Source organism: Coloeus monedula (assembly GCF_965178545.1).
Source record: "Coloeus monedula genome assembly, chromosome: 12".
NCBI lineage: Eukaryota > Metazoa > Chordata > Aves > Passeriformes > Corvidae > Coloeus > Coloeus monedula.
Genome location: NC_138792.1, coordinates 12,461,871 through 12,474,491, shown reverse-complemented (window position 1 = coordinate 12,474,491; position 12,621 = coordinate 12,461,871). Strand labels below are relative to the sequence as shown.

The following is a 12,621-nucleotide window of genomic DNA, read 5'->3' as shown; positions in this document are numbered from 1 at the left end:
GACTTACTTTTTGATATTGAACCTCCTGGAACTTGTCATGGGTGTTTTTGGGATGAGATCTGGGATAAGGTAAGGGATCAAACAGAACATGGACTAGTGATAGAAGCTCTCCGTGCATCTCTTGTAATCAGTGAAGCTCATGAGGATATGGTCCCGTTACCCCTAAAGCAGAGGATCATACTAATCCCGTGGCCGAGACCGTGCGGCCGCCATCCCGGGAGCACATGACTGCAGCCGTGCCGGTGGAGATGCCTGTGCTGGATGTGCCCGGCCCCCTCGGGAGCGCGCGCCTTATCGCGGACCCCATCCCTGTCTCGGGGTCCCCGGCCACGCGGCCGCGAGTGAGGGAGCGATGCCGCAGGCGCCGCGGGTGCCGTGGGCCACGAGCAGCCAGGAACTGGGCATCGGCGCGGCAGGCCGCTCTGAGAGACTGGCTCGGAGAGCCCTGCGGAGGGAGAAGCGGCGGTTTCCAGAGCGACACGAGAAGCCGCGCAGCGCAGCGCCGAGCCGAAACCGGGCCGCTCTCAAAGCGGCGTGGAGTTTGCAGAGCGGAACCGCTCACAGGGCACGGAGCCACTCACAGGCCATGGAGCCAGCGGCGATGGCAATGCAGGACCGCGCAGAGCCCAGACACGCGCCGGAGCAGCGCCGCTCGGAGAGCGCAGAGCAGCCGCAACGCGGGGGCCCAGCCGAGACGTCGGAGTTGGCGAGGCAGTGGCCACGCGGGACCGGCACCCACAACGAACACACAAGCACGTGATAGGAGAAGTTATAGCAACGAAAATCACAGGAACTGTGAAATGGTACAATGTAAAAAACAACTATGGATTTATAACATGAGATGATACAGGGGAAGATTTATTCATCCATAGAACTGCCATTAAAAAGAATAACCCTAAAAATTACCTGTGTAAAGTGTAGGAGATGGGGAAGTTGTACAATTTGATATAGTGCAAGGAAAGAAGGGTTTACAAGCAGCGAATGTTACTGGGCCTGGAGGTATTCCCGTCAAAGGCAGCCGTTATGCACAAAATTATAAACAATATCCATCCCAGCAACTTCCCTATCCACAGCCTACTTTCCCTTTTTACCCTATACCCAGTATGAACCCTTTCCTAAGTTTACCCCATCCCCAGCTTATTCCTAATCCATTTTTCACCCCATGGCTTCCCTATACAATTCCATTTCCCTCCAATTCCTCTCCGATGCCGAGGGGGGGATGAAAAGCAGGAGGGAAGAAATTAAACCCTCTCCTGCCTCAGTTTCCCCACAAAGCATGCCTGGAGAGTTCTGTCTCCCTTCTGTCAGCCCTAAGATGTTCCACAGAATCTGTTTGGACATTTAAGGAGTCAGGAGGGTGGCTTGTTTTGTCTTGAAACTGTTCTTGTTATGTTTATCCAGTTGTTTTCATTCTCCTTTTATTAAAATAAAACGGGTGAGGTGTTGGGGTCTCCTCCCCTGCCATGGAGCCCTGGCAGAGGGGCCCTGGGGGGGAGGCACGGGGTTTCCCTGCCCCTGGTCAGCCTCGTTCCCATTGGTTGGTTTGTGTTCCCCTGTGTGGCCAAGGACCCTCGGGGCCTGTGACTGTAAGAGCTCCTCGGCAGAGCCCCGGCCATGTGGCTGGAAAAATAAACATCTCTGAAACATCTACCAAGAATCTGGCCATATATATTTCCTTTCCACGGGACTCCTGGTTTGATATATGCGTGTTACAGTAATCCCCGCTGTAGCAACCACCCATAGTAGCTTCCCACCTCCAATGCCATACTGACTGCAGAGACTTCCCCACTATAGTTTCCCAAAGAATCCTCCCCTGCTGATCCACCCCTCTGACCTACTGTACTGCTTCTTTACTGTATGGAAAGCTGGGAGCACCTCCACACTGAGCTACACAATGTGCTGCCTGGTTGTGTTAATTAACAGGAAGTTTCACTGCAGTTTAGTCACTAAAAGAAAATTATTATTTGCATACACATAGTATGTCAACTTTCTTACTGTTCATGGCAGGATCCCAGGGCTATGTTTCGCCATTCCCAAGTAGTCCAGGTTAATTCTGACATCTAGAACAAGGTTTGGGAAGAGAAAAAAATTGTCACACAAGTTTGCACACCATTATCCACCGTAGATGTTATTTTAAAGAACTGCAGGGTAGAGCATCTCCAACAGAGTTAACAACTGGCTTCTGCAGCCCTCTGAGCTCTGTCTCTAGTGTGAGTGGAAAATTGTATAGCCCTGCTTCTTGCCTGAATGGAAAGTTCACACAACTCACTAAAAATCTGTGGTATCCTGCTCTTTATATATGGAATATTTCATACAGAATTCCACAAGATCACAGCTCCACATAAAATCAATTTCAACAGTAGCGCAGAAAAAAAAAGTCAGATCTAATTTTTTGCTTTGAAGCTACTCATGCAGTCACTGTCTCAGAATCACAGCCACCATTCCATGTAAATCACTAAATGCATACAAGTCACAGGAGGTACAGAAGTAATACCTTGCACCGTGGTCCCAAGCCAAGCCCCCTTCTCACAAATTCCCCCCAGCAGCTGTTACCACAGCAGGAAGCTCTGGCTAGGCTTGCACAGAGAGCACCAGTCACAGAAGAGCTGAAATAGCACAAAGTTACAGTGAAAAGTCATCTTACAGCCATGAAGAATAGGATAGAGGGACTTAGGAGGAGACACTGCATTTCTTTTTAATGCTGAAAAGATAGCACAACCAATTCAAAAGGAAAACAGCAGGCAGTTACCTCAAAATACAAGGAACAATCAGCAGCGCTGTCATTTGCACTAGCATTAATTTTTTTAAATTCATTTTAACATAAAGCAGAGTGAAGAAATGCTGGCCATAACACTTTTGTTTCCTCTGCATTTCCTCTCAGAAAAGAAAAAAAATGAAAACATTGCACTTGGCAACCCATATTCTCAACACTCATCATTTACTAAGGGTCACTTCTATAATTCAATGAATTAACATTCATTGAATGAACAGTATTTTTTCAGTTACAAGCCCTTGCCAATCAAATTATTCATACAGTTAAAACAATAAAATGATACTAACAACAAAATCACATAGTAAAGTGCAGGTTAACCAATAATAATGGATCAGAAGCACTATGGGACATTCAAACTTCTTAACCAAAACAAAGAGTTTATCTGAAGATGAGAGGCTATGGAAGTCTCCTTTCATTAAGCTTTTGATGCTCCTCCTTAAAATTTGTCAAATTATTTTGCTTTTATATATGCACAGCTTTGGATGGCAGCAATCAGAATGACTCATGTTCCAGAATTAAAATACCATTGTGTCAGGAATGACACACAATTCATCAGGAAGCCTCTTACACAGTTTGTTTTGGTGAAGAAGGCCAGAAAGACATGAGGTTAGAAAGCAGCTTCTGGTGGCAAGAAGCCCTTTAAAACTGGGAGTAAGATCCAGCTCCCCCCCATCCCCTATAAGCACATTTTGCCCAACCTGCGTGGTGGCAGAGCTGTGTCAGGCTGCTCCAGTGACACATATGAGCATTTACACTGCAGGGCCTTGTGAAAGGCTCTTAGAAATGAAAGTCTCAAACAATGTCAGACTTGTTAGACACATCTGGGATGGCACTGAAACAATAAAGTCAATACAAAGATAACATTTTCTCCTCTGACCCATGCATTTTTTCCTCCTCCCATTTCTTTTTCTGCCATTAATTATTCCTGACTCCTTGTTTGGGACTGTAAAGTGCTGCCATGCAACCTCTTACCTTGCACATTGATGTTTTCCTGCCCAACTCCCTCCTACCATTAATTTTACCAATGAATAAACAATTGGAACTAGTAGTGGGAGCTGGTGACAACCATAAAGTGGACTCTTCTATACACACACGGGGAAGACGAGACACTGCTGCACAGCAGCCTCACACCACGTGCCCTGGCGCCTGGCAGCACCACTAGAAAGGTGCCAGCACTGCCATTCCCTGCTTCCCCATGAAATATGTCTAAATTTAATCACTTCTTTCACTCCACACCAGCAGATCATTACAGCCTAACCAGAAAATACACTCATTCCCCATGAGGATGACAAAGTGGGATCTTCTTATGTCAGCTGTAATCTCGGGGTTATTTGCAGGGAGAAGCCACATTTCTGCCTCCAAGCAGCCCTTTAACTTGTGAATCTCTGACCTAGGTTGAGCTTGGATGTCCTCCTCTAGGTACAGCTGTGCCATGGAAGAGCTCAGCACCCTTGGTTGCCTGTCCCTGCTCTCTGCCATAAGGCTCCAGCCGAGCTGCTCTTAAGTACTTTCTAGACTATTTACTCAGGATCAACCAATACAAAGAGTGATTATTCAGGCTGTTTAAACCACTCCAGCTGATTTTGGTTGACATTCTGTAGAAGAGCTCACATAAATGTCTACGCTGCCAGAGGTAAGGTTTACAACACCCTCACTGAAATATTTTCTCCTCCTACAAACTAGGAATGATAGCCAATAGCAAGAGAAAGCCAGCAGCAGACAAGAAACCCTACTGTCATCCCAAAAGAAGCCAGAGCTGTTGGCACACTCATCACTGAAGAAATCAATTTTAAGAGGACAGTAAGTCTAGTGTACATCTGCTCAACCCTTTCTCACAGAGAAGATGTAACTTGGCGCTCCATGAGCCAGGACAGCCATGTGAGCACCTACAATAATACTTCACACAAACCCCTGCACTTGGAGGAAGGCAAGAGATGCTGGTAAAGTCCACCACATTGCCTTAAGGCTAGAAGAAAGAGAAAAATGCTATCACCACAGGCTAGAGTTAGACTACTTGCTTACTAAGATGTTATCAACAGTAACTGGGGTTTTTTTACAGTTGTACCCAACCCCACCCACTGCCACCACAAACACCAGAAAAATAACCAGTGGAAGAAAGACTACAGCAGCATAGCAAGATTTGGGAACAGAAACTGTCTTTTTGTTCTGCACATGGGAGGCACTATCATAACAAGGTCTTGGTGCATCACTGTGGCTCTTAATTATCATCAGGTAGACACACCAGCTAGAACACTACAAAAAAAAAGATAAGCAACTGCAGTAGGAACACAAAATCTCAGAGTCCCTACCTTCTTGCTAAAGGGAAGTGCTAGGGGGGTTGTACCACAGTTCATTTAGAGCCTCACAGCAAACTCCTCCACATATCAAAATTTACATTAAGACAAGGTACTACACCATTCCTGAAAAAGATTAGCAAAGATACAGGCCACGCTCTCTTGTAGCAAGTGATACCACCAACATCACTGAGATAAGAGATGAGTTAACAACACTTCCACCAACCCCAAGACAGGTGATAATATGATCTTCTCATTACTCTTATCCTTTAAATATCAGAACTCTGTTTGGACATTAAGGACAAAATTTTCAGACTCGGGGTAAAATATGGTACCAAGCCTCACTTGGATCACAAAACTCCCCACAATAGTCCTTTTATCATTAGAGATGTCAGTGTTTGGTACTGCCCAAGCCTAATAAGGAACAGAGACAGTGAATGCTGGCACATTTACTCCCCTATGACAAATGTGAGCAACCACAAGAGACTGGGCAGATTTGCAGAGCCACCAAGGGAGCAGCATAAGGTAGCTCAAGCAATCTGGTAAATTCAATATTGCTGACTTATCTAGATTTATCCTCAGGTTCCTTTGTAGTTTAAGTGTTTAATTCCTAATTTCTAGCTTCAATGTGTAAAGTCTTTTGTTTGTATCTCTCATAGGACATACACCCCAGTGGAAATACTTCAATTTCACTGTATAAAAAGAAGCTTAGAACAGCAAACACAAGAGCCCAGATTACATTTCTAACCATAAAATCATTGCTATATTATAAATTCAACATTAACGAGAACAAAACTGGTAACACTGTTACTGTTAAAAGCTTCCAACATAAACAGGCAACGAAATATAGTTGTTAATAAGTGTCAGCAATACAACCTCACATGTATTTTATAACTTGTAGTTGCTACTACTTAAAAAGTTGCTAACAGTGAGCTGAAAGATGATCAGGGAGGGGGCTGGTAGGCATAAACTATTAACACACATCATCTACAACTCCAGCACCATGGTGGATAATCAGCTGCTGAAAAAAAAAGAAATACATATACAGAACACGTGTCCACGTCTGTAGGATTCTAGTGCCGCTCACAGCTTTCTTTAAATAACAGATGTGCTACTTGCTTCCTCAATTCAAAATCTGTGGGCAGCCATAAACTTGCCCAGAACCATGTGTTTTGTAACACTGAAACCGGTTTAGAAGCAGGCACTAAGAAGCCAAAAGTTGACAACGCAGAAGAGCAACCCATTTCTCCCTCTTGGCTCCCTTCAAGAGCCAGGTATCTGCCAGCAGGATGCAGGGCAGTGTTTGAATCCTCCAGAACTGAGAAAAAGTCATCTCCCTTCCTTAATGTAGTGTAAAATTTCTGTTTTAATATAAACATTACCTGAAAACACGAATTTAAGCATTACATGGATCATGCAGCTTCCTCACAGATGGAAAGCTAATTGGAGAACAGCAATCCCAGGGAGAGCTCTTTAAAGGCATCTGGAAACATGACTAGTTTGAAGTGGGAACAATGCCCTTGTCCTGCTGAGCTGAGTTTGATACTTCATCCCCAGAATTTGATGCTTCATCTGCTGGGAAAAGATGTGCTGCTTTCCCTCCACTCACCTCCAGACACGATTCCTGCCTCTACCTGTGAGAGCAATAGCAAGGTATAGTGACAGGGTGAGTTAGCAAACAGATAAAAACATTAATGAGTGGGTAAGTTTCCCATGAGCTAAGAAGCATGAAAGAAAACACCCTGCAACCACTCAAACATTAGCTCTGCCAACGGAGCTGAAGCAGGAGATTGGGGCACAAGGCAGGACCCCCAGAGGCACATCTGATGAGGTACCTGCAGCACCAAACTGTCTCCAAAGCCTCCAGCATCAGATTTTGGTGAGTGTGAATCTTCTGCTTAACTTTCAATCCATAACAAGTTTATGAAGAAGTTTGAAATTTAAAACAAGTGTTTTGCATTCTTCTCTTACACATTTATTTTAAAGTGTAAAAAACATACTACAATCATGTATGACAGAACCAGAGCTTCAACTTTAGGAAGCCAGTACACTACAAACATGCTGGGTATTTCAGATCATCAACTTACTGCTGGATACCTCCCATTAGCATTATCAGATAAGGTCAGTTATTCAAAGGAATCAAAGTTCTCACAATACTAAATCAAATACATGTGCAACATATTCAACTTAAACTAGAACAGATCACTCAAATGGAGATCCCAAAGAACAACCAGGGAAAAAGAACTGGGTTGATATTCATGTTTGTCCTTGTTTTTTTCAACCTGTAAGATTCTAGTATTTAATAATTATCACTCACACTCATTCTGCTTATTTTTTTCATTACATAGCACCTCACCTTCCTCATAACAATTTGCACTTGACCAGATGGTGTGAATTAAGCTCATTTACCATGCACCATTGTTTTCACTTGTCATGATGCTAAATCCTGGTCTGCAATTTCTGAATAATAGACTGATAAAATGAGTTTATTTGCCTCACCAAGAAAAAACGAACAAAGTTCTTTCCTCACTGCCCTGCAAAGATGGAAATTTACATTCATAATAGGACTCACATGATTTGTGGCTGAGTACTACAATATTTGTTAAAACACATACTTTGAAGTCCTGGAAGCAAGGACAGGCACTCAAATCACCCCATCCCTAGTTTTAACCGTGAGATCCATGCAACACATTCCCAGCTTTGCGCCAACTGTTTTATTTCTTGCAAGGTGGAACAGCTTAGACAGGACCTCTGTCCTAAAGCAGCTTACACCTCCCACTTCAGGCAGAGACTTCTGAGAGGCAGGACAAACAAGCACATATGCCAGGAGGCAGGAGCCAAAGCAAGTGTCTGACATCACGGGGAAATAATCATGCCGCTTTACCTACTGACAACCAGTTCTGCTCTGGTCCCATCCACACCTGCACAGATTACAGCAGCAGTTTTGCTCTGTCAGTAGCCTTCCATGTGCATCACTGTCTGGGCACCCTCCAGAGAAGGGGCCCTTGAAAAGGGAGAGCAAAACATGCACTCTGACAGTTCAAGCAGGCATGGGGTCCCTGGTAAGATCAATGCTCTTTAATAAGGAAATGGAGAAAGGTCTGAAGTTTTCCCCAAAATTTAAGCAACTACAAGTAAGGGCAAAAGCTCTAAGAACTTCTTTAAAAGCAAAACTTCTGGTCACAAGCTATTTTCATGCGTACTTTCTCCTGTACGTAAGCTTGCTCATATTTTAAATATTTCACATTAAAGAAACCAAGCAGAATAGCTGGCATTGCCAAACAAATCTCACATTTCACAACTACAGAGCACACCACCAAGCAGCTGCATCAGTCACAGAGAAGGTAAAACAAAAGCCCCAAGCAATCATATGACCATTGACATTAGTATTAACAAAGCACTGATTCCACAAAAAGAAATCAAATTACCTATTTCCTACAGCGAGTTTAAAGCAAAAATATCAATACAAATCAGTAACTGGGGCATTCTTCAAAAAGTAGTACAGCCAACTCACTTGAAAACAGCTTCTCAGAACAGGCATCAAAGACATCAAATTCATTACAGGACACTGAACATGGAAAATCACCCAAATTTTCTTAGTTAGTATTCTGAAATACAAAGGCTAATTAAAGGAGTCAGGTTTAAATATTGTCACAGGTTGCAAGCTCCTCCTCAGTTCAAACAGATCCCTTACTACCTCCAAATCCAACAGATATCTTCAGGAAATCCACTTCTGTCACCAACACCAAGTCACACATTCCAACTCCCTGTATCTCCCACCCCAATGCACTTATAGCCTGGTTCCCTTGTCAGAACCTCCTGATACAGGATATAGGCTGTCTGCACTACATGGCATAGGCACACTTACACCCCAAAACACCTCCTACTGTGTAAAGTCCTCAGAGACAAAGCTCTGTGAAAATAATTCAGACAAAAGCAGAAAATTTTTCAATTCCCCTGAATGCCCACTGAAAGCATGCCTTTGCTCCCAGAGACTACAATCTAACATTGTTGGATTACTTCACAGTTTTTCAAAGATACTTTGCTTAGGGCTAGCCAATATACTGAGAAAAGTTTCTTCCACAGCAGTGTTTTTAATTTATCCACAAAAATCTCACAATTTTAATAAACCTGTTGCATCACAGTTAAAAAAGAAAACCATAAAAATGCTTCCAGTCAGTACTCTGACAATGCAATACAGCTGTGAAAATTTAAAAAATCTGAAAGTAGAGAACCTTGAAAGGAAAGCAGAACATACATTGCCCCAGCTATTTAAGCTTTTACCTCCCACTCACACTAACATCTATAAACACTATGCCAGATCTGTGACAAAAGCATCCATCCCTGTGAAAGGCTGTCAAAATCAACTCTGGTAAGCTTTTAAGAGTCATTAGAAAAGTTTTGCACTATCGATACAGTGAAACAGCCAAACACTGAATATGTTCTAAGGCTGCTGTTCTTAAAACACTTCATAATTGAACAATTTTTGCCATAGTGAAGTTTCACAGGAAGTTTTGCCAGCACAGACATACCATCTTAAAGAGTTTAAAACAAAGCCATATACTAGGCACCACAGCTATTTCAGCAACCTAACAACAATGAAAAACACAAGCATTTCTGACAGCTTTGCTTGTGGTGTTTGTAGAGGTGATAGAGTAGTGCTAGCAAAAACACTTCCAGCAGAACACTCTGCAGATTCCTTTGGAGTCTCTACCAACACTTTCTTTGTAGCATTGATTAAGTATCCCTTTCTAACAGCTGGACTACACCAAGAACATACAGTCCTGGAGGTAACTTCAATGATCTCTTATTTCAGACAACAGAGGTTCTATCTTTAGATCCAGACAATCTGGGCTTGATCACCATTGTCAAAGAAACACATACAAGTATCGTATTATGCTAAGATACATTCAAAATGAGATAGCTTGTTGATTTTTTTTTTTTTTTTAAGATCTCCAGCATTTTTCTCAGCCTGTTGGAAAACAAAACAAAGAAACAACCACACTCGTGACTAGAATTCATAGAACCGTAGAACAATTTTGGGTTGGTAGGGACCTCAAAGATCATCCCATTCCAACCCCCCTGCCATGGGCAGGGACATCTGCCACTAGACCAGGTTGCTCAATGCACCATCCAACCTGGCCTGGAATTCAGGGAGAAAAGGCAAGGCTTTACTTTGTATGCCCAATCCCACTGTGCCTCTGGACAGTTCATGTGCCAGCAGAAGAACCCTTCCTGCAGTAGCTACATCTCACTTCCCCTCTGAGCCTCACAGGCTGCCCCAGTAGTGATACCAGCTGCACATACTCCCTTTCCTGCTTTGCCCCCACAGGCTGCCTGAGATGATCCCAATGCTCATCATCATTCCACGGTCATGCTCTGCTGTCGTTTGGGGGACTCCACTGCAAACTAGATCAGGAAATCTGGGCATAACCCTTTCCCTCTGGCTGGGTACGTTTGATGATCTGCTTCATACATCACCAGAAGTTGTGCCAATGATACCATGAACTGCAGAAGGCTCCAAGCCACTATTACTGCTACAGATCAGGTACATTTGAACTACGGCCTCAGATGACTTTCAGTTTAGTGAATCTTCTATAAAAGAGCAGAAGAAATTCTTTAAAGTAATAATAATTTTAAAAAAGCTGGCTGCGGCAAAGTCACTTTAATTCATTTTTGACACCTAGTGTCATTGGCTCACTAGAAGCAGTCTTGCTTCTTTGAAGCAGAGCAGCATGCTAATTTATGCTGGCACCTTACTACAATTTTTTGAACTTTAAAAGTCAAGGAAAATGTTTAGAAGCACAATTTTGAAAATCATAGCATCAAAGAGATCACCAGAAGTGCATTCAGGACAGCATTTAATCCAAACTTAACACAAACTTTTTTTACTATCAACACTCTCCAGCATACTCTAGTATTAAACAGGAGTGCAGAACAAGCTCTACCATGAAATCAGAGAAGTGGGAAGAGTGCCCTGAAGGTTATTCATTAGCATTATCTCTATGTGTAGCTCACTGGGGAAAGAATAAGGAAAACTCCTCCGTGTCATTCTATTCAAATGTATGAGGCATATTTAAATGGGTAAGGGAAGTATTTCTGATGCAGATTTCACAGCAGGTCCAAGACAGCATCAGTTTCATTAACACTCAGAACATCAAAGCTGAAGAAACCTTTGCCATACAAAACTGAAAAAGATGTGCACCTTGTGTCTCCTGAATGATACAAAGGAGCCAAGCCAAGACTTCCAGAGTTCTTAACACCGCACTTTTCATACGGAGGTGAAAAGTCCTGACCAGTACCTACTAAAAACAGAGCTTGGCCTAAATTTTATGCGAACAGGGAGAAGAGGAAACTGGCAAGTTAATTACAACCTACAGCTACGTCCCCCTTTCTAATGGCTGCTTCTCAGAACTAATCCCCAAAACTCCTTCCTGCACCCAGACCTCGTCCAGCCTATTTAAAGACCAAGGAACAATAAACAGTGACGAGCAGAACGAGCCGGGGGAAGGATTACAATGGCTGCACAATGAAGCCTGGAAAAGGAGAGTTAAAGACACTTTTTGCCAGCGGCACAAGCGCCGCAGCCCGGTCTGCACATGCCGCCAGCTGCGACCCCGGCCGGGACACTCCCGCTCTGTCCCCAGACACTCCCAGCCAGGACCCCCGTCCTGCCAGACCCCTCGTCCCTGCCCCGCTGCTCGCCCCGCCGGACACGGCGCACTTTGGCTCTGCCCCTGCACACCCCTCGCTGGGTACCCGCTGAAATGGGGGCACCCTCGTCCTCCCTCCCTCACCAGCGGGGTCCCCCCACTGCCCCATGCCGACCCCCCCCGCCGGCACAGGGGTTACCGCCCGCCGCCCCCCAAAGTGCAGCCGGGACACCCCGGTCCTGTCCCGCAGGCAGGGAGACCCTGCCGCCAGCAGCGCTCCCCCCGCGGCCTCAGGGCAGCCCCCAGTGAACGGGAGACTCTCGGGGCAGCCCCTCCGGTGCAAGGCAGCCCCCCCGCGCCGCTCACTAAATGCGCCCCGCTCCCCCCCACGGCCGCAGAGGCCCCGCAGGACGCAAAGCCCCCGGCCCCGCCGGGCCCCCGAACTGGGCAGAACCGAGCGGCGTCCCCGAGCCCCGCCCTCACCTGCGGCTGCGGCCGCCCGGCCCCGGCCGCGGCCCCACTTCGGAGCGTCCCCGAACTGGCGAGCGCGGCCCCGCTCCTCCGCGCGCGCGCCCGACCCCGCCCCGCTCGGCCCCGCGTCACCAGCACGGCGGGGCGGGCACTGCGCCTGCGCGGGAGCAGGGCGGGGCGGTGGGGGCTAGGGGCGGGGCCCGTGGGGAAGGGGGCGTGGTCTGTGTACGCGTCGGGAGGGATGGAAGGAGGGAGGGACGGAGAGAAGGAGGGAGAAAAAAAGACGGGAGAGGGTGGGGTTGCAGTGTACGGGTAAAAGCTCTGTTAGCAGGACTTGTCTCCAGCAGCTTAGTGCATCAGGAGAGCTGCTGGAACAGCAGGGAGGACAGAAAGAGGCAGCAACAGTCATAAAATCACAGAATGGCTTGGG

General features: G+C 45.6%; 1 protein-coding gene across 1 annotated transcript in view; it reads right to left on the bottom strand.

Annotated features, from left to right (window-relative positions):
- The window catches only part of KLHL13 (kelch like family member 13), an 85,866-nt gene extending 73,628 nt beyond the window's left edge, over positions 1-12,238 (bottom strand). The window contains exon 1 of the mRNA XM_082289549.1: positions 12,204-12,238. The gene's annotated coding sequence lies outside the window, so the exon portion shown is untranslated. The remainder of the gene's footprint in view (positions 1-12,203) is intronic.
- Positions 12,239-12,621: the final 383 nt, after the last annotated feature.